The sequence below is a fragment of the Pteronotus mesoamericanus genome, unplaced genomic scaffold, assembly GCF_021234165.1.
Source record: "Pteronotus mesoamericanus isolate MK-2021 breed Mesoamerican mustached bat unplaced genomic scaffold, CSHL_Meso_final scaffold_54, whole genome shotgun sequence".
NCBI lineage: Eukaryota > Metazoa > Chordata > Mammalia > Chiroptera > Mormoopidae > Pteronotus > Pteronotus mesoamericanus.
The window spans coordinates 25,488,127-25,510,150 of record NW_026555321.1 but is presented as its reverse complement, the minus strand read 5'-3'; the positions used below and the strand labels follow the sequence as shown (position 1 = coordinate 25,510,150).

General features: G+C 37.3%; 1 protein-coding gene and 1 pseudogene across 1 annotated transcript in view; one reads left to right on the top strand and one right to left on the bottom strand.

The window, feature by feature from the left end:
* The window catches only part of PIK3CB (phosphatidylinositol-4,5-bisphosphate 3-kinase catalytic subunit beta), a 165,607-nt gene that overhangs the window by 15,259 nt on the left and 128,324 nt on the right, over positions 1 to 22,024 (top strand). Inside the window, exon 2 of the mRNA XM_054595555.1 lies at positions 20,364 to 20,467. The gene's annotated coding sequence lies outside the window, so the exon portion shown is untranslated. The remainder of the gene's footprint in view (positions 1 to 20,363; positions 20,468 to 22,024) is intronic.
* On the bottom strand, positions 12,636 to 13,939 carry LOC129088292 (bifunctional phosphoribosylaminoimidazole carboxylase/phosphoribosylaminoimidazole succinocarboxamide synthetase-like; annotated as a pseudogene).

Sequence of the window (22,024 nt, the reverse complement as noted above, 5' to 3'; positions counted from 1 at the left end):
TTTTTAATAGTTGATATGTGCATGTTATATAAAATATGAAATGAATATAGTGAAATGTAAGTTTCTTACATCTTTTCTCCCAGTTATCCAATTCTTGCAGGAGGTAATAACTCTTAAGTTTTTTTGTGTGCTGTGCATACCTATGCATAATATATACACAGAAAATCCCACTCTCACAAAGTGCAGAGCAAACTTTTTTTTTTTGTATCTTTGCTTATCATTCAACAATATATTTGATGTTATGTATCTGTAGGTATAGAACTGCTTTATTCTTTTCTGTGGCTTCTTAGTATTTCATTGTGTCAATATAATTTTTCTTTATTTGCATGTGAATGTATGTTTAAATTGTTTCCAATCTTTTGCTAGGTTTTGACTAGTTTTAAAGTCACCAGATTTGAAATCAACCTGTGGAAGGTATGTGTGGAAACAGTGAAGGAAGATTGAGTGAAGAAAGGGAGATGAGTAGAGAAAATCTAGAGAGAGCTAGAAGAAGATGAGGGAGAGAAGAAATTAAGGAGATAAGAATAAAGGATAGGTGTGAAATAGCCCATGTCTTCCCAAGGCAGGTGCTGAAACCCAAGACTCAACCTTTCTATTACTGTCTTGGAACCAGATTGAGTTCACAGTTATTAGGCGTGTGATCTTGGGCAGGTTTTCTATTCTTTCTGTGCCTCCCTTTCCTCATGTAAAATGGGATAAATCGGGTAATGACATCTCATCATGTGATAATTCATATAAAGCTGTTAGTATAGCATCCATCCACACTGAGATAGCTTTGTGCTACCCCCCACCCCGCCACTGTCCTTATTCAACCTTTTTTAGCTCATGTGTATTCCTTCCAGACACCATCCAGGTTATACTAAGAGCTCCACTTCTGTATCCTATACCTTTGTCTTACCTTTTACCCCATTCCTTTGAAATTTCTAATTATGTACCCCATCTGAAGGTGGGAACCATCTCTTGTAATGTCTTGTGTAATTTAATTTCACCCTGCAGCACCACTAAAATACTTGGCATAGTGCCTGGCATCTCGTAGGCACCTGATGATGTTTGAATTGAACTGGGGAAAGCCTTAGGCCTTAGAAACATTGAACCTAGAGAAATGCTAAATTTTCCCTCTTTCCCTAGCCACACAGTTTTCATTCTCTGAGGAAAAGAATGGTTAAAAGTGCATTTTCTTGAGTGTTTATATAAATAAATATGTATGTAAGTATGTATATGTATTTATATATCCCCTGTTCCTCCCTTAAAATAAATCAATGACATACTCTAAATATTGTTTTGCATATTGTAGTCCCCCAACAAAGGAATGATGTTCAGTTCTAGGTATCATTAAATTCTTTTTCTTATTTTTGAGAAAATTATAAATTTACATGTGGTTATAAAATAATGCAGAAGAATTTTGGTTACCCTTCGCTGATATTTCCCCAGTGGTGAGATCTTGCATAACTAAACAATATCACAACCAGGAAATGGACTTTGATATAGTTCATCCACCTTAAATTTCACCAGTTTTACATGCACTTATTTGTTTGTGTATTTAGTTCTGTGCAATTTTATCATGTGTAGATTTGTGCAATCACCACCACAATGAAAATACAAGTTATATCACAAGAATCTCTTGACGCTACATTTTTATAGCCCCAGCCACTTTCCTCCCTCCCACCTTTGTAACCTTTCGTAACCACTAGTCTTTCTGATTTTGTCATTTTAAGAATACTGTGTGAGCCCTGGCTGGGTAGTTCAGTCGGCTGGAGCATCATACCGATGGGCCAAGGCTGTGGGTTTGATCCCCTGTCAGGGCACGTACAAGAACCAACCAATGAATGCATAGATGGGTGGAACAACAGATCAATGTTTCTTTCTTTCTTTCTTAAATCAGTAAGTGAACAATTTTAAAGAAGAATATTGTGTCTGTGGCTGGTCTGGCTCAGTGGATTGAGTGTAGGCCTGCAAGCCAAAAGTTGCCGGCTTGATACCCAGACGAGGCACATGCCTGGATTGCAGGCCAGGTCCCCACTTGGGGCTGCGAGAAAGGCAGCCACTCGCTGATTCTCTCACACATCATGTTTCTCTCCCTCTCTTTCTCCCTCCCTTCCCCTCTCTCTAAAAAATAAATAAATAAAGTGTTTAAAAAAAATGAATACTATGTGAATGGAATCATCTAGTGTCTGACCTTTGAGGGTTTTCCCCCCGTAATTTCCTTTAATCTGAAACAATTCCTTTGCCTTTCTTTGGTCTTTAATAACTGATATAATTGGAAAGTACATATTACTTTATGTTGTGGAATGTTCCTCAGTTTGGGTTTGTCCAGTCTTTATGATTAGGTCCAGGTTATGCATTTTTGGCAGGAGCACCACCTAAGTGATGTTGTGTGTTCTTCAGCATACACAGGATGGCATTTCAGTTTAACTTGGATCACTTAATTAAACTGATGTTGGCTTATTTCTCCATTTAATTACTAATCTTTGCTTTTGTCATTAAAAAGGATTTTTGTGGGAAGATACTTTGAGTCTAAGTATAGAGCCCATTCCCTATCAAACTGTCATCAATTTTGGCATCCACTTAGTTTTTTGGTGGCTTAATCAGTTATTATGGTTGCAAAATCTTTTTTTTAAAGATTTCACTTACTTATTTTCAGAGAGAGGGGAGGGAAGCGGGAAATACTGATCAGTAGCCTCTCGTACACCCCCATCTAGGGGCCTGGCCCACAACTCAGGTATTTACCCTGCCTGGGAACTGAACCGGTGACCTTTAGGTCCCAGTCAGTGTGGTGATAAACTTTTAAAGGACAGCAAAAAGGTAAAGCTGACTTCTATTTCATTACCCAGTTAACAAGTAAAAAAACCCAATTTTTTCATGTATAGCAGGAATATAAAATGAAACCTAAAAAGGCAAGAGTTAAATTACATAGAAAATGATAATAAATGTAGGCCCTCCCAAAAGTACAATATTTAAGAGAAAAATGTTGAAATAAGGGGTAGTTTTCAAGAAGCTAAGATTTGATTGTGAATTATAAAAAGATAAAAGCAAGTTTGAGAATCTGAAGGCAGAGGTAGTCTTAAAAAAATTTTTAGAGCAGTTTTAGATTTACAAATAAATTACCAAGGTAGTCTAGAGTTCCCCTATACTCTGCACGTAGTTTCTATTCTTAACATTAATATGATACGTTTGTTACATTTAGTGAACCAGTGTTGATAAATTATTATTAAGGAAAGCTCACGTTTCATTCAGATTTCTTTAGTTTTCACTTAATGTGTTTTTTGCCCTGGTCTAGGATCCCATCCAGGATACCGCATTGCAATTAGTTGCCATGTTTCTTTAGAATTCCTCTTAGCTTTTTCTTAAAAGTTCCTTTTAGCTGCTTAGTTTCTCAGATAGTATTTGTTTTTGAAGATCTTGACAGTTCTGCAGAATGCTGACCAGGTATTCTGTGCAGTGTCTTTCAACAGAATTTCTCTGATGACTTTAAAAAATGATTAGACTGGGGTTGTGGATTTTGGGAGACCACACAGATAAAGTAGTATTTCATCACATCATATCAAGGTACTGATCACTGTTAATGCTGATTGTGATCACTTGGCTGATGTAATGTTTGCCCGATTTCTCCATTATAAACTTACTGTCCCCCCACCCCCCTTTCATGTTATACTCTTTGAAAGGAAGGCACCGTGTGTATTCCAGACTTAAGGAGTGGGGAGTTATGCTCCATCTCCATGAGGGACAATGTTTACATAAATTACTTGTAATTCTTTTGCATGGGGGATTTGTCGTCTTCTCTACACACTGTTTATCTATCTCTTTGTTTATGTTAGTGTAGACTCATGAATTTTTTTTATACTTTAGATTATAATCCAATACGACTTTCTTTATATTATTCAAAATGTTCCAGCTTTGGCCATTGGGAACTTTTCCAGTTGGCTTCTGTGTCTTTGACATACCCCATCATTGTGGGCTCGATTGTTCCTTCCCTCCCTCTCTCCGTCCCTCCTTTCCTTCCTTCCTCCTTTCCTTCCTTCCTTCCTCCCTCCCTCCCTCCCTCCCTTCCTTCCTTCCTTCGTTCCTTCCTAGCACTTTCTTACTTTCTGGTATGAAAAGATATTCAGGTTTATCTTGTTTCCTGCCTCAGTCCTAGGATTAGTTATTTCCCCACGAAGCTCTGGTTCCTTTTATCGGAGGATGGGAACTAAGATGTGGGGATTAGGTATACTCATTACTGGAAGATCGTTGCTTCTAGGCTTTCTTGGCTGACAGAACAAGGAAATATGGGAGTATGTTAAACTGTGTATTTAACTGTTTCTGTCTATGAGTTTATACAGATATTTTTTACTTTAATCCATTCTACCCTCCTTTCTTTGTTTAACTGTCCTGCTTCAATAATGGGAAAATTGGCTTTTGATTTTCTTAACACTGGCTTTCACGGAACAGAAGTTTTGAAAATAAAGTCCAATTTATCTTTGTCTCCCTGCGGATTGTGCTTTTGGTGTTGTCTAATAACTCAAATTCAGGGTCATCCAGATTTTCTCACAGAAGTTTTATAATTTTGCATTGTACATCAGATATCTGTTTGAGCTTTTAATGGAGAGAATTTTGATTGTTTCAGTAAGTAATATGTTTTGGCTGTTTTTCCCCCCTTGATTTCTTAGACATGACATAGATGCCAGTCATAAGTTTCATTCTTAGAAAAAGAAATGATGAAGTGAAATTTTAGAACTTCTTGAGGGGTAAATAAAAATTTCAAATAATGTCATAATTGAAATACAATATGTCATGGTGAAATAAATCCATCTTTTTTGAGCTCTTAATCTGATTGATGGTAGAAGACATATATAATAAAATAATTAACACTATAAAGCATTATATAGTGTAATGCTTAATTGTTTTTAAAAGCCCTAAAATTGTGAGGAGACCAAGGTTAGTGTCAGCTGGGCTAATGAGGCAGCGTTGAATTAGGTTTTGAAGGACTTGGTGATAAAATTTTTTCACCAAGATTTTTTCATCTAGATTTTGAGGGACAAAATCTAGATGTAGGCTGTAAGAGAGCTACTGGGAGGTAGTCTTGGCTGAAGAATGAGAGAAAGGAAAGAAGGAACAAGTGAGATGTGTGTTTTTGGAGTCAGAGGTAACAGATCAAGTTGGTAGGAGGGGATAGAAAATGCTAACAGGTGAGGTAAGTGAAGGAATTAAATGCCTCAAGATGCTGGATTTAGTTCTTATTTTTTAATTATTTTTTTTGATCAGGTAAAAGGTAATACATTCCCATGATTCAGAATTCAGATGGAAGCAAAGAGCATATACTGAAAAGTCTCCTTTCTACCTGTCTCCCAGACACCTAATTTTCATGAGGCAACCAGTGGTTTCAAATGCATTTTTCCCGAGTGCTTATATAAGCAAATAAATATGTGTTTACCTATTCCCCCTTCCTTTAAAAAAAAAAAAAGATACCATATTCTAAACATTGCTCTGCATGTTGCAATTTTTTTAAAACTGTGGTCCTTCCAAAATTTTAAAGACTTTTTAAAAAATAGCTGCAGAATATTACATTACATGGATGTACCATAATGTGCCTAACCAGTCCCTTATTGGTGGACTTTGAGTTTACAGTCTTGCCATTACGAGTACTCCTGTACTGAAAAAAAAATTTAGGTTTTACTTTGAAACATTTGGTTCACATTCTGTATGATCCAAAATATGAATTATGATCAGTGAAAGAAACAGTGAAGGCAAGTTGACATACTGCAATAAATGGCTCACATTCAGAATAGTAGTTAACACATCCATATGTGCGCATGTAATTTATGTATTAGAGGGCACTTCCACAAAGAGCTGTAGGAGCTGTGGAATGCTTGTGCACAATATAAAGCTTAAAAAATACAGAAGTTTATTGTAAAGACTAAGCATTTTGTTGTCGTCGTACAGATGCCTGTGATGTCCCAGTTTCTTGTGTTTTGATGATAGTGTTCAGCATTACTCCATTTGCAGTTACCAGTACTGGCCAGTCAATTAGTTTTGCAGGGTGATCCCAGGTATCTCCCATCTTCTTCCAATTCCCCTAATGTGAGTTTATTTTTCTGGGGGCCATTCTAGCTCTTTACCTCATGATGGTCTCTTTTCAAGTCTAATTTATTCCAGAGTAATTTTGAATAAATAGGCTCCAAGTTCCCTGAAATTCAGCGCCTCCTTTTTTTCAGTCCCAGCCTTGACTGGATAGGGTGTCAACTCAGTCGTTCCAGGGATTCCTTTTGGAGAGTGTATATAGTTATCATGTGGCTGAAGGACTTTAACAGTGATAGTCCTCCGTAATGTTTCAAGTCTGGGGGGAAAAAAATCACTGAACGTTTTATAAACAAACCACTGATGTGTTTATAATTGTGTGTTAACATAACTTTCTCTTAATCTATACAGAAACTGTTGCTTTGCTGATCTAATTAGGGAAATCCTGATTCTTTTTGTAAGGGGAAGAATCCTTTTAAAATGGGAAGTGCACTCTCTAATGCTGATTTTTATACTTACTGAGTTTTTAAAGACTGCTCACACTGTGCCTAGGAAAGAGATTGCAGAAATTAAGAATTCTTAAGGAGTTGTGTGTCTTGCATTTATTGGCTAGATTTTAGCTTATTTTGTAGGGATGTTCTTAACAGATGGTGAGACTATCAAATGAGAATAATAAACAATCTAAAGGTCATCGAAGACTTTTTGAATAGATAACATGAGAAATAAATAAAAATGAGAATGTAGTGAAATTTTAGTGACCAAAATGGATAATAGTTTCTCTTCCTTTCACAAGAAAAGCCTGTTTTCTAAATCATGACATTGTTATGGTTCTGTGAACCTTGTTTTAAGGGTATGCCAAAGTGAGTACCTTCGTATGGTGTCGTATTTACAAGTTGTGCTTTCAGTGAAAAATATGTTGTGATTATAACCACTAAAAGTTTAAGTGATCCTTTATAAAACATGATAGGAACTAGGAAGTTATTTTAATGACTGTCATTTTCTAAAATACTCACATGGCTTTTTTCTTTAAGAGGTCAAGTAATTTGCCAGGTTATCTCTGTTCCTATTTCCCTATCTAGAAAATCGGTCAACGGTAATAACCTGTATGTTGTCGTTATCTAACAGTATTTGAATTTTCTGCCAATACAATGTGGAATACTATTGCCCTGGCTCTGGTCAGAATTCAGAACTTTGGAATGTCAGATTTGTTCTGCCATGGGGTTGGGGCTATCCTGGGCAACATAGACGTCCTAAAAATTATGCCAGAGAGCCTCCGCATTTTAGAACTTCATTTTACAATTGAGAGTGGAGACCTAGAGAAGGTGGCCATCTAGGGTGTGCCGGCTGTAGTGGTTCTCTTTGAATCGCAGACTCCTTCAGCTCTTCATTCAGTTTCACCTTCACTTCTGAGAATTGTATCAGGAGAATAGTTTTTCTTATCCTCTTGGTGAGTGGGGTGCCATTCTACCCCAACCCATCCCAGACCTTACTGCAAAAGTATTTCTTTTCCCTTGGCACATGTACCTCTTCAGATATCCAGTTAATCAACAAACCTAGACATACTGGTTGAGCTTAAAGATACTGGACTAGTGTTACTGAGAGAGACAACTATGTGCCCTCTCTTCAATAATGTTATGATGGTGTTTCATTGGATTGGGAGGGTGATGTTCATTCATAGAAATAAAAAGAGGTATTTGAAAAACAAGGCAAATAAAGGCAGGAAATTTTAAAAAAAAATTCTGGTTCGATTGACAAAATTTCACGAAATTCATAATCTGAGAATACCTGTTCAATTCTAGTTGTCAGTCACTGGCATCCTACCTACCTTGATAGCAATACTCCCTCTCCCCACCCAGCCATTTTTTTTTCAAACAGTGGTGTAATTGTCTTTTAGCAGAGGTGGATACTTTTATTTAGTCAGAAGACTGGAGCTGTGGGTGTTTGTTTACAGTCTAAGAGTTTTTTTAGGATCTGCTTTCCGTGTTCCCTCAGGGCTGCACTTTGAAAAGGTCTAATCTAGTGTGGTTAAGCCAGGTCTGAATGTGTCCTTTATTCTACTTTTGGCATTGCTGTCAGTTTATCATAAGATTTTCTTTTATACATTTCTGTTAGCTAAAGAATTGGCCATGGGATAATTTATTTACATATACCTATCTATATTAGGGTGTGTGAACATTGTCCTATATTTACTATTTTATTCATGGAATGTTTATTGAGAGGATATATGCTATATGCTTTGTGAGATACTGGGATGCAAAGTTGAAGAAGGCGCATGGCTTTAAGGAACTTTAAAAGAGACTAACAGATAATTAACATACTGTGTGTATATGAGTGCAAATGATAGAGCCTATCCAGAGTATTGTGAGGGCAAAGAATGGAGCAGTGGTTCTCAAGTATGGTCTGGGGATTCCTGAAGGTCCGTGAGCTCTTTGCCAGACATCGGTAAGGTCAAAACTATTTTCATAACGTCAGATGTTATTTGCCCGTATTTGCTTACAAATATACAATGGAGTTGTCCAGAGGCAATATATAACTTGTGATCATCGCAATAGATTGAAGGTCGAAGTGGGGATGAGAATTTGTTATCTCCTATTAAGCTTGACATTAAGGGGATCTGCAGAACTATTGAATAGTATCACTTTTCTCACTAAAGGTTTTGTTTTGAAAAATGTGGTTTTTAAAGCAAAAAATATGCTTAAAATGTTTTAAAGTAAATATTTAATAGGCTTGTTTTTTACATGAATATATATACACATTTTTAAATAGAGAGGGGAAGGGAGGGGAAAAAAGGGATAGAAACATTGATCAGTTTTCTTTTGCAAGCACCACGACCAGGGACCGCCCATAACCTAGACATGTGCCCTGACTGCGAATCGAACTGGTGAACTTCTGTTTTGCAGGATGAGGCTAATGAATAAATATTTTTAAATATACAGTTTTAATTTCAAATTCAGTCGATATTAATAGATACAGCCTACATAGATAAGAGCTTTTGAGTCTTCAATAATTTTTAAGAGTGTGGAGAATTCTTGAAACCAGAAAGTTTGAGAACCACTGGAATGTAAATTCCAAACTCATCCTTGGGAGAGAGATGGTTAAGGAAGAATTCCAGTATGAGATGATACCAGGGCTTAATCACAGGTGTTTAAATAACTGCCAGCTGGAATGTAAAGTGGGAGGGAGTTTCAGAAGATAAGTAGGAAGGGGTGGATCACAGAAGGCCTTCTATGCCTGTCTGAGAAGTTTGTTCCAGCTCTCATAGTCAGAAACAAGTTTCTAAAATGTGTTAATTTCTACCCTTATGAAGTCTTGTTGGAAGCTATTTTACTATGTAAGTATTTTTAAACATAAAGAGGTTAGAAGAATGTGTTTCTGATTTTGTGTGATTTGTTAAATTGGCAGTCAGCATTTTGCATATCAAAGGGCATTCTATACATACTATTTTAACATTGACAACATGAGGAATCTGTGACTTCATGTCCTCAATACTTAAATGAATTTTTTGTATTTCCTGTAAAATGTAGATTTCAAGTCACCACTTGTCAGTGATACCAAATTCTTATAAATTGTTTTTAATGTATTGGTTATGGTTATAAGCTAATACTAACAGAGACCTTCTTCTGAACCTGGAAGTTAAGTTGATAGGTAAATGCAGACCCTAGCTTTCAAATAGTGGGCCAGTGAGAAAATGTTAGTAATGCTTATATCAAATAAGGCATATATATAGAGAACATTTACAAGCTAATAATAAAAATTTCAATAGTCCAATTTAAAAATTGGCAGTGTTTAAATAAACATTTTCCAAGGAAGGTATATAAGTGGGTAATAAGCATATGATCAATTGCTCAACATCATTAGTTATTAGGGAATTGCAAATCAACGCCATGATGAGATACCACTTCATATCACTAGGATGACTATAACCAAAATATGGACAATGAGAAGTTTTGCATGTGGAGTTGGAAGCCTCATGTATTGCTAGCTGGATTATAAAATAGCATAGCTGCTTTGGAAAAGCAGTCTGTGAGTTCCTCAAAAAGTGAAACTTAGAGTTACCGTATGACCCAGCAATTCCACTCCTGGGTATATATACCCAGGAGAATTGAAACACATGTCCATACAAAAAACAAAAACAAAAAACAAATATACGTGAATGTTCAAAGCAGCATTACTTATAATAGCCAAAAAGTGGAAACAACACAAATGTCCATCATCTGGTAAATGGATAAATAAAATGCAGTTCATTCATACAATGGAGTACTTTTCAGCCTTACAAATGAATGCAGTTCTTGTACATGCTACAACATGCAAGGAGGAACCTTGAAAATATTATGCTAAATGAAATAGGTTAGTCACGAATGATGATGTATTACATGTGATTTCATTTATATAAAATGTCCAGAATAAGCAATTCCATGGAGAATTGTTTTTGAAATAATTTCAGACTTATAGAAAAGTTTTAAAAATAATACTTAAAGTTCTATGGATTAAAAGACTTTCCCTATTTCCCAGTAGAAGAATAAGTATGTAAATAATAATGAGAATTGTAAGTACTAATAAGTATTATGAAGGCGATAAAGTGATAGAGAATGTCAGCCTAAGAACTTCTAAGCCTATAGAGAATTTTCATAAAAACTTATTTAACTCCTGACTGGTGTGGCTTAGTGGGTTAGGTGTCATCCTGCAAAACAAAAGGGCACACGCATGGGTTTCTGGCTGAGTCCCCACTGAGGGCCTGTGCCACCATTCAATATTTCTCTCCCTCTGTTCCTTCCTCCCTTCCCCTCTCTCTAAAAATAAATAAATAAAAATTTTAAAAAAAGTTTATTTGAGCCAGACAGAGGATACTTCTGGAAGAAGCAAGATCTCAACAGACTGAGAAAACTGCTTTTAGAATGAGTTTGCATCTTTTATGCATTTGGAAATAAGGAGGGAAGGAAGAAAGATTAAAAGAAGGTGGGAGGAAGCAAGGTGGAGATTGGATTACAGGATAGTTAACAGGGTTATAAGATTATGGGCTCCCTCAAGAATGGCTTCTTTGCTTCTAACGGGTCTGAAAAGAGGCATTTCAAAGGTGTGGTAACCTAGATGCACAGAAACAATGGACAGGGCTTGCTTAAAGGAAAGATAAACCCTTTAGTAAAGAGGTTCTATGCCTGCAGCATGAGTACCCATCATGACCTACCTAGTTAGGAATTTATGATTAGATTGCTCTGAAGTTACTTTCTGTTGAACCCAGGAATGATCCAAGTTACTATCTCAACTGTGGTGATACACAGAAAACCTCTTAAAAGAAGTAACTTTTGAGTTGAGACATGAATGAATATTAGAAGTGGTCAGTGAGCCCTGGCCAGTATGGATCAGTTGGTTGGGCCAAAAGGTTGTGGGTTCAATACTGGGTTAGGGCACATGCCTAGGTTGCAGGTTTGGTCGTTAGTTGGGGCACGTACGAAGGGCGACCCAGTTAATGTTTCCCTCACATTGATGTTTCTCTCCCTCTCTTTCTTCCTCCCTTCCCCCCTCTCTAAATAAATAAATATGTATTTAAAAAAAAAAAGAAGTTGGCCTATGACCTGGAGCAGAACATCTCAAGCTCAAAGAACAGCAAGTACAAAAGCTCTAAGATAGGAACAAATTATGCGATGAATGGATAGCAAAACCAGTATGGCTAGAGAGTAGTGAATGATGAAGGGAGTAGAAGATGAAGTCAGAGGTAGACAAATAACAAATCATGTAAGGTCTTTGTAGGTCATAGTTACAAATCAGGGTTACAATGGAAAGCTTTTGGAAGATTTTTAAGTAAGGCAATGGAGTGATCTAATTTTTGCTGTACAAGGTAGATTCTGGTCACTCTGGCACAGATGAATTGTGGAGAGGCTGGACTGTAGGCAGTGAGGCTTGATTAGGAGGATGTTAGAGCAAAGCAGTCAAGAAATGCTGATAATGGTTTAGACTGAGGCTATGTCAGGGACCATAGGAATGTTGGGTGAGTTTGGTATGTTTTGGAGGTAGAGCTAGTTTTTTCTGTTTGTTTTTGGCTGAGATAGTGTTTGAGGGAGAACAGGACAGGAGGATATCAATAGTTTACATTGTAGCATTGTAAAAATATTGGAAACAGTCTAAGTACCCATAAACTGTGATGTGTATATGTATGTATGTATGTATGTATGTATATATATATATATATATAACAAAGTACAGTGCAGATGTGAAATAAGACTGATCTCTGTGAGCTGATATACAGTGTAATTTCCAAAACATATTGTTAATGAGAAGCGTCATTTTTTCATTCAGTAATGAATTTTATTTGTTTGCTCTGATGTAAAATCTTTTCATTTTGCTTGATTTTTTCTGCATATACTCTAGAAATTACAGTTTTTCTCCTAAAAAATGGAATGATATTCTTTTTTTAAAAGATTTTATTTATTTATTATTTAGAGAGCGGGGAAGGGAGGGAGAAAGAGAGAAACATCAATGTGTGAGAGATACATTGATTGTATCTCCTACATGCCCCCAACTGGGGACTTGGCCTGCAACCCAAGCACGTGCCCTGACTGGGAATCCTACTAGCGACCTTTTGGTTCTCAGGCAGGTGCTCAGATCCACTGAGCCACAACAGCCAGGGTGAATGATGTTCTTTCTTATAAATTTCCTTCTTGGATTTTCTTGTCAGCCCGCTTTAAGGAAATCCATGTGTTTAGTATAGTTGCTCACAGTTTGACCCACACCAAATGGTTATTTAATCCAAATATCTGAGCAGCAAACTGAGCTAATCTTTCTGAAGAAAGCCTGATTGAACAGCTAAAACCACTGTGTAGTTGAAGAGAAGACCACACAGCCTGAGCTCCTCAGCCTGGACTGTGGAGAACAGCTGATAACTGGATATCACTGGCCCTAAACCATTGCTTCTGCCTGCCACTGCCACAAATACTATAGGACTGCCATCCCCTTTATACTCAGCTTTAATCCTCAGAGTTTCATCTGGTCCTTTATGGGCAGAGGTTACCTGAAGTTCACAGGGATGCCAGAATTTCCACAAGCCTTAATTTTTTTCACAGTGACCAAGATCAGAAGTTGAGCCCATCACTCCTACAGCCGTGCACATACTTTTTGATTTCAGAAACGACTCTACTCTTTCAACAACCCACTCAAAATTTTTCTTTACCATCTGGGACTCTTCAGTAGTTATTGTGATTTCCTTGAGGTCACAATATGACTGTCTTTCTGTCTGTTTTGATTTCTTGATGAAGAGTCTCCAGGAATCATTACCAATAACATCAGCAAGAATAATTTCTTTGGTGGTGACATCAACACCAAATTCAATCTTCATGTCAACCATTGTACAGTCCTGGAGCAGCTAGGATTTCTCCAGTATTTCAAAAATAGCCTGTGTAGCATGGGTCATGATATCCACTTCAGTTTGGCCTGTAGCAAGTCCAGCAAAGCAAAATTTTGCAGCAGTGAGCTGCTCCTCAGACCACTGTGGATCATTATTGACATCATCCTTAAAAAACATCTCCACTTTAGGAGGGTGAAACTTGTATCTTTCATTGACACCGGTATATTTTTGAGAACAGAGACAGTTGCTGTTGTTCTACAAACCCATTCATTTGAAATCATTTCACACTTAGGTGCAATGAAAGCTGTCTCCCCACATTTTCTGGTGAAAGTAGTTTTGATACCTGCCTCTTGTAACAACTGAAAAATACAACTAGTAATTTTACTTGAGATTGTAGCTTTTCCTTACAGGTGATTCTTTCTGGTTGCACTTCCTGCTGTAATCTTGTCCTTGGACTGCAGGAGGACTTTTCCTGGACTATCTAACAAATCCCTAAACTTCATTTGTTTTACCCTCATAGAGGGTTTGTTTTTTTTTTAAACCAATGTTCACTACCTCAGCTGTTGCCATTAACCTGGGTGGACTAGGGGCAGTGACTGAAATAGGAAGAGACATAGGACTTTGGAAAAGAAGAATTGACAAACATACTGGTAATGAGTGCAAAAGAATAACTATAGTGTGCTGCTTTTTAGGTAAGAAAAGGAGAGAACCAAGAATATGGATATGGATTTGCACATTTGTGCAAAAATATACTCAGGAAGGATAGCCAGAAACTAATGATATTGGTTTTCCTACAGGATTTGGGTGGCAGCAATGTGGAAATGGAAATGGTATAGTAGGGATGGAGAGAGGGATGCTTTTCTGAGCATATTTTTTTTAGATAGGTCTACTTTTGGAACGATATTAATGTTTCACATAATCATAAATAAATATACAAAATCTATCAGGATGGGAAGAAAAAAACCCAAGTGAAGTACAGACAAAAATGGACCTACGCAGCCTGAACCTGAGTCTCGGCCTCTCGCCTTTCTCCCTGAATAACATGAAATTCAGCACCAGCCCCAGCTTCTCCACAAACTACTACACCCTGGGCTCTATTCAGTCACCCAGCCACCAGGTCTGGCTGGTCAGCATTATGGCCATGCAGATGCAGGGGGCTCCCTGATCTTGGTGTTCCACACCACCAGTGTGCAGGGCAGCTGGGGATCTGGGGGACTGGCTGCAGGGATGGCTGGGGGTCTGGCAAGCATAGGTGGCCTCCAGAATGAGAAGAAGACTCTGCAAAGCCTGAATGATTGTCTGGCCTCCTACCTGGAGAAGGTGAGAAGCCTGGAGGCCGCTAATTGGAGACTCTAGAGCAAAACCTGGAATACCTCGAGAAGGAACCCCAGGTTAGAGACTGGGGGCATTATTTCAAGATCATCAAGGACCTGAGGGTTCTTTGCAAATGATGTGGACAGTGCCCACATTGTTCTGCAGATTGACAATGCCTGTCTTGCTGCTGATGACTTCAGAGTCAAGTATGAGATGTAGCTGGCCCTGAAAGGTCATTGATGACACAAATATCCCTTGGCTACAGCTAGAGACAGAGATTGAGGCTCTCAATGAGGAGCTGCTCTTCATGAAGAAGAACCACTAGGAGGGAGAAAATGGTCTACAAAACCAGATTGCCAACTCTGGGTTGATCATGGAGTTGGATGCCCCCAAATCTCAGGACCACAGCAAGATCATAGTGGACATCTGGGCCCAGTGTGATGAGCTTGCTTGGAAGAACTGAGAGGAACTAGGTAAGTACTGGTCCCAGCAGATTGAGGAGAGCACCACAGTGGTCACCTTGCAGACCTCTGAGATAGGAGCTGCTGAGATGACACTCAGAGCTGAGATGTATGGACCTGGACTCAGTGAGAGATCTGAAGACCAGTTTGGAGGACAGCCCAAGGGAGGTGGAGGTGTACTTTCCATGCAGATAGAATAGCTCAATGGAATCCTGCTGCACATGGAGTCAGAGCTGGCCCAGACCCGAGCAGAAGGGCAGTGCCAGGCCCAGGAGTAAGAAGCCCTGCTTTAGCATCAAGGTCAAGCCGGAGGCTGAGATTGCCACCTCTTGCTGCTTGCTGGAAGAAGGGGAGGACTTTGATATTGTTGATTCCCTGGACCAAAGCCACTCCATATTAACCATCTAAAAGATCACCATCTGCAGGGTTATGGACAGCAATGTGGTGTCTGAGGTCCATGGACCAAAGTTTTGAGGCAGAAGAGGTGGGGCACCCCTTAGCAGGGCAGGAAGACAGTAAAAAGTTTAGAGATTAAAAAAAGAAAAAAAAAAAAAAAGACCTAAGCGGATTTCTTGTGAATAACAATCTAGTTGAAAGGGAGAATTTAAAAAAAAACAACAACAATCCTAAACCAATTACCCACACAGAATTTTGACTGTAAACCCTAGGCTGAAACAAAAACTTTGTAAGCTGTCAACCAGTGGTCGTTGGTGTTAATTCAGCACCAAAAACAATCCCCAATTTGGGGTGCTGTGAAGAAGGAAACTTGGTTCAGCTCAATTGTGATACAGCATGACTGCAAGGTAGCCTAGGGGCCAGCTCCCTCTCTGGCTAGAGAGCTGTGTTCTTGAGAAACATTCTGTGTTACAGCTTAGATGTTGGAGAAATTCAGTCTATACTCTTCAGTGGAAAATGGGCAGTACTTTCTCTGAGCCAGAGGGTGACTGACTTTATAGACAGAAGTCCCTGCCCCGATTGGTTCCTGATTGGTGTGTTCTTTCGCAAATGAGGACTTCAAATCCTCACAGTTCGATTGGTCCAAAAAGCACTGTCCTGATTGGTTGGAATGGAGCCCATATACAAGTATATAATTGTGGAATAAATTCAGATGTGATATTGTTATTCAAAGGCTATGTATCTTTGTCATTTTGAGATGTTGCCAAATTGCCCTTATGTTTGGACCTAGGCTCCCCCACTAATAATAAGGGATAATGTATATTTCTTCTCCTAGCCCCAGCTTTGCGATGTAGTCGACATACAACATTATATAAGTATAAAGTGTACAATGTGGTAATTTGATAGTGTGTGCATATATTGCAAAATATTTACTACCATAAGGTTAACACATCCTTTACATAATTTACATAATTACCATTGTGGTGGTGGAATGGTGGATAGATAATGTATATTTCTTCACAGCTTGGCCAACAAAGTAACTTGCTATATAGGAATTGCTTGGCAAATGGGTATGTTGAAATGGTGTCTTACTGTAGCTTTTCTTTGTATTTAAAAAAGATTTTATTTATGAGAGGAAGGGAGGGAGAAAGAGAGGGAGAGAAACATCAATGTGAGAGAGAGAATCATCTATTGGTTGCCTCCTGCACAAGCCCAGACCAGGGAGGGACCAGGCATGCCCTGACTGGGAATCCAGCTGGCAGTCCTTTATTTTGTGGGATGTTGCCCAGCCAACTGAACCATACCAGTCAGGGCTCACTGTAGTTTTAATTTGCATTTTTCTAAGTAGCGAGGTTAAGAGTCTTAATCATATTTTAAAGACTTTCTTTTCTTTGAATGCTCATGGAGTTTTCAAGCAGGAATGAAGTTATATTTGTATTTCATTTTTTTCTAATTCAAGTATAACATGTACAGCAGAGTGTAATTCTTAATATAGTGAGATAGATTTTTATAACCCTGAATACTTGTCCTGGGGGTTTTGGTAATTTTTATCAGAAGATGTCAATAAAAATTTATTCTTACCTCAAATGTTCCTTGTGTGGTTTGTGTACAGAAATTAACTGAGTTATAGTTGTCTTATTTGGCCAATCAAGAAAAAGAATCAAGTTCTTTGCATGTGTACTCAGTGACCTATTAAACCTGCTGTCTGATAGTGACTGTAAGATGCATTTCTGTATCAGAGATGTTAAAATGTGAAAAAAACTCCATCTTAAAAATGATGTAATATTAACTGCATGATTGAGGCATAGTGTTTTTTGTTTTGTTTTCGTAGAAAAGTACTTTTACTTTAACAGGGACCAGAGATAGAACCTGTGTAGGAGTTTGGTTTGATCATGGGCAATTCTCAGTGTGAGCTTTTGAAATTCTCCCCCTGCCCCCATTCCTTTAGAGTTTAAAGGATATTTATTGTTTGTCTAGAACTTTTTCCTTTTAGTAAATTATTTTTTCCATAATGAAGTTGTGTGAGTGGATCTTCATGCGTTAGGTCATTAATGGCATTGTTTATACCTAAAGCATTATTAGGAACTTGAATAATTTTTCTTGCATTCTGTGATGAAATCAGTAATTTTGTTGACTGACCAAGAAGAATAAGCAATATACATACTTACATTCATTGTTAGCTGATACTGTGTCAAAGCTTTTTATTTCCAGCAATCAAAACATTGCCTTTTCTTTTCCCCTTTTTAAATAGACATTTTTCAGAGCAGTTTAGGTTCATAGCAAAATTGAGCAGGAAGTACAAAGAGTTCCCATATATCCCTGCCCCCCCCACACATAGCCTCCTCCACTGTCAACATCTTGAACCAGCAAATTGGTTAATTTTGAGTTGACTGATTCCTTTAACTTTTAGGAAAATAAGCAGTGTGATATAGTTTGACATCATTCTGAAATTTGTTTTATAACATTTCACTTTAAAAAGTAGTATTGCTCTTAATTTAAAAACAAAAAAACCATGACTAGAATTAAATTACTCGCTTCCTGGCTGAGTTTTCTTTTGAAGGTACAAAATGAAAAAGATTTTCAGCCTTAATAGCAACAAAGATGCCCTCCTTTGATTCCTACAAATTTTATGAAACTTGAAGATTTTTCAGCCTTTTATCTCTCTCTCTCTCTCTTTTTTTTTTTACATGTAAACTGTTCTGACTGGATGCTTGAACTTTTTTATTAAAATTTCTGACTTGGGCCTTGGCTAGTGTGGCTCAGTGGATTGAGCACCCTATTGCAAACCAAAAAGTTGCTGGTTTGATTCCCAGTCAGGGCACATGGCCTGGGTTGCTGGCCAAGTCCATTGTTGGGGACGTGCAAGAGGCAACCGATTGATGTGTCTCTCGCACATTGCTGTTTCTCATCTTTCTCCCTCCCTTCTCTTTTCTCCAAAAGTAAATAAATCTTAAAAAAAAAAAATTTCTAACTTGGAGTACTACTGACAAATGTAAATAATTCCAAATTTGGCATGTTATAGAGACTCCAGTCCAATTTGACCAGAAATGAATTAAATGATATTGATTAGGATGCAGCTGTCATAAAGGTAATGAATTCCTGTAGAGTGATATTAGTGAAGAATGGGACAAAACAGCTGAGAGGAGAGGGCTGTGAGCTCACCGATCCTTGGAAAGCACCCATGGTTTAGAGGTCAAGTGGAAAGGCAAAGCCATAAAACTTTATGAAGACTACAGGGTTTTTTCAATAAGACTAAAGAGTCAACTAAAAAATAATAATATTTTGATTACATTAAAATTAATGTTCATCTAAAGAAACCATACATACCTTGAAAAGATAAATCACAAACTTGAAAAAACAGTAAATACTATGTATAATAAAGAATTAGTATCCTGAACAGGGCTGCTTTATAGATGTACAACTTATGTAGTCACATAGGGCCCCATGCTTATTTTAATGCTAAGTTGTCACTCTCTTAAAATTCTTAATTTTTGGATAAATGGACCAGCATTTTTACTTTACATTGGGCCCTGCAAGTTACATAGTCGGTCCTGGTCCTGAATGTGTAAAGTCAACTTACTAATTAATAAGAAAAGACAACCCAATGAGAATGGCCAAAACCTGGGAATAAAGAAATGCAGAAAGGAACATAGATAATAAACATTCGAAAAGTTCTTCAACCTAGTCAAGCAAATATGATACCGTTTTATATGTTCTAAAATGCTACCAATTAAGAAATCTAACTTTACCAAGCATTGAGGAGGAAGTGTTATTAATTCATATACTGCTGGTCCATTATAAAGTGATACAATTGGAAGATAATTAGGCATTTTTGGTAAAGTTGGGAATTTGCATGTGCTATATAACCCACCCATTTAACTTCTAGGTTTAAAGCATGCCCTAAAGAAATTCTTGTTCATGTGCACCTGGAGACTTATATTGATGCAATAATGTTGATTAAAGGAAAAGTATAAACCATTCAGATGTCTGTCAACAGAATGGTTAATTACAGTACATTGTGACATGTTTATATAACGAAATACTAGAGATGAATGAAAATGTAATATGGATAAAGCTTAGAAAAATATTGAGTGAAAAAATTCAGGTCCTTGAAGACTTCATACAGTGTACTGACTTATTAAGCTGAAAAGGGAGCAGGGAACTCAGCGCCCCCCCAAAAAATTAGAGATATATACTATATGTGACAGTTATTTTTAACAAAGTAATAACAACTTTGGGTGGTGAACATACAATGCAATATATACAGATCATATATTATGGAATTGTACACTTGAAACCTATATAATTTTATTAACCAATGTCACCCCCATAAATGTGATTAAAATTTAAAAAAAGAAAAGAAGTAACAAGTACTCAGGATAAAAATCAAGATGAGAGGAGTACATAGGAAGATGTAATGTTACTTGTATTCTTCTGTAGGATGGCAATTTGCGGTGTTCATTTTATGCCTGCTTACCTGCACCTTTCCATATATTTTTGTGTGTGTCAAATATTACATTGAAGAATAAAAGGGGAAAAATGAAATAAGCTACTCTTGTTAATAGTTTATGATGTAGTTAGAGGAATGGATTAAGTAGGAAGAAAATTAGCTTATTATGGAAAATAGATTTCAAGAGAAAGGAGGTGACCTAAATGAGAGCATTTAGTTGCACAGGATGTCCACTTAAGTCCTTTCCAGTTCTAATGTTCTATAATTTTAACATTGTGGTTTATGTGTGTTTTATATTTCCCTCATATTTAAAAATATAGTTATGAACAATATAGTTATAAAAGTAATACAATTTATTTTATTTTTATCCCATTTAAATGTTAATACCTTTCCATCTTTTTTTTTGTAGTGTATCTTCTAATCTGAAAAAGTCTTTCATGAAAACTTCATTTTTAAAAAATAGTAACGCCAGCTGTTTTCCTAAAAGACTGAAATGGAGGCTACCATTTCGAGGTAAGTATTCAATTTTGTATCTTTGATTACTTAACATTTTTTTCCCTCAGAAGTTAAATAAATATAGAAAGATAGTGTGAATATTGGTTAGATTCTAAATCTTTCAGATTATCTGGGGCAGGAGGCAGGGTGGAATCCTAGGCTTTCTTTTAAGACAGTCATATGTTTAAGATTATTTTTACCACAGAGTTAACAGACTGTCATGAAAGAGAGAGGAGGGGCCAGTAGTGTTGAAAGCTTTTTAGAGAAGTTAATTGAAAACTAAAGAAGCTTTTTTAAATTTGGCAATGAGGAGGTCATTGCTGGCTCCAGCAGAGTCATTTCAGGGCAATGTTTGTAGTTTGAAATGGAGTAGAAAAATGTGGAGGTGATAAAGTGAATGTTTCAGCTCTTAGTTCATTTACTAAACCATAATGTAGTATGTACTCAGGATGCAGCAATCATTTAAGCCCTGGAGTTAGAGTTAGTATGACTATGTATCCTGATTTAAGGCTCTTGTAGATCAATTAATACCTAACTATTTTTTATCTTTAAGAAACAGTTTACACATAACATTGAGTAATTACCTACTTATTTTAATGCCTTCTTTTACCCTCAAGCCTACTGGTTTGGATGATAAATAACATGGTCCACGCTAGTTATACCGTTAATAAGGAGGGACGTTCCCTGCCTGAGGTTATCTTGCTTGCTAGACTGGGCTTCCTGTCTAGCAGGCAAGTAAGGTGCTTAACAAATAGTCATGAAATTAATTGGTTAGTTATAGCATTGATAAGTGCTGAAGAAGTGAAATAATGACTATCCAAATGAGTAATTGGAGTGAAAATCAGTGGTTTCTGAATTCATTTTGTAAGGTAGATTTCATAGGTAGATTTGGCAGGGAATATGGATAGTATGTCCGTAAATGAATGAATGAATGAATCAAAGATTTTGAGTTCCTTTGGTTGGAAATATGATGGTACCATGAACAGAAAAGTAAGGAAACCATGAGGAAAGATTGGTATTAGGAGTGAGAGGATGGGACTGTGACATGATGAATTCTGTTAGACACATTTGGATTCTTTTTAAAAAATAGTTTCAGAGAGAGGGAAGGAGGGAGAAAGAAAGACACGTCGATTGGTTGTCCTCTGGCAAGCCCCCAACTAAGGACCTGTCCCTCAACCAAGGCAGGCACCCTGATGGGGAATCAAACCAGTGACCTTTCGGTTCGCAGGCCAGCACTCAATCCACTGAGCCAGGGCGACGTGTTCGGATTTTTGATGTACAGGTAGAACACTGAGAATGATCTCCTTAAATGTGGTTACATGAGACTGAAACTTAGGAAAAAGCAATTTAAGGCATGAACATAACAGAATTTGGAGTAATTCACATAGCATTTAAGCTATTGAAGTAGGAAATATTTCCAGTGTCTTAGCAGAGAGTAGCAAGAAAAAGGTAGAGCACCAAACTTTAGGAGGTGTCTATTGTAAATGAGTGGCTGTTGGTAAAAAGAACCAGTAAAGGAAAAATAAGAAAGGTATGAAGGAAAGCAGAATCATGCAGTGTTTTCCTTTGAAGTGC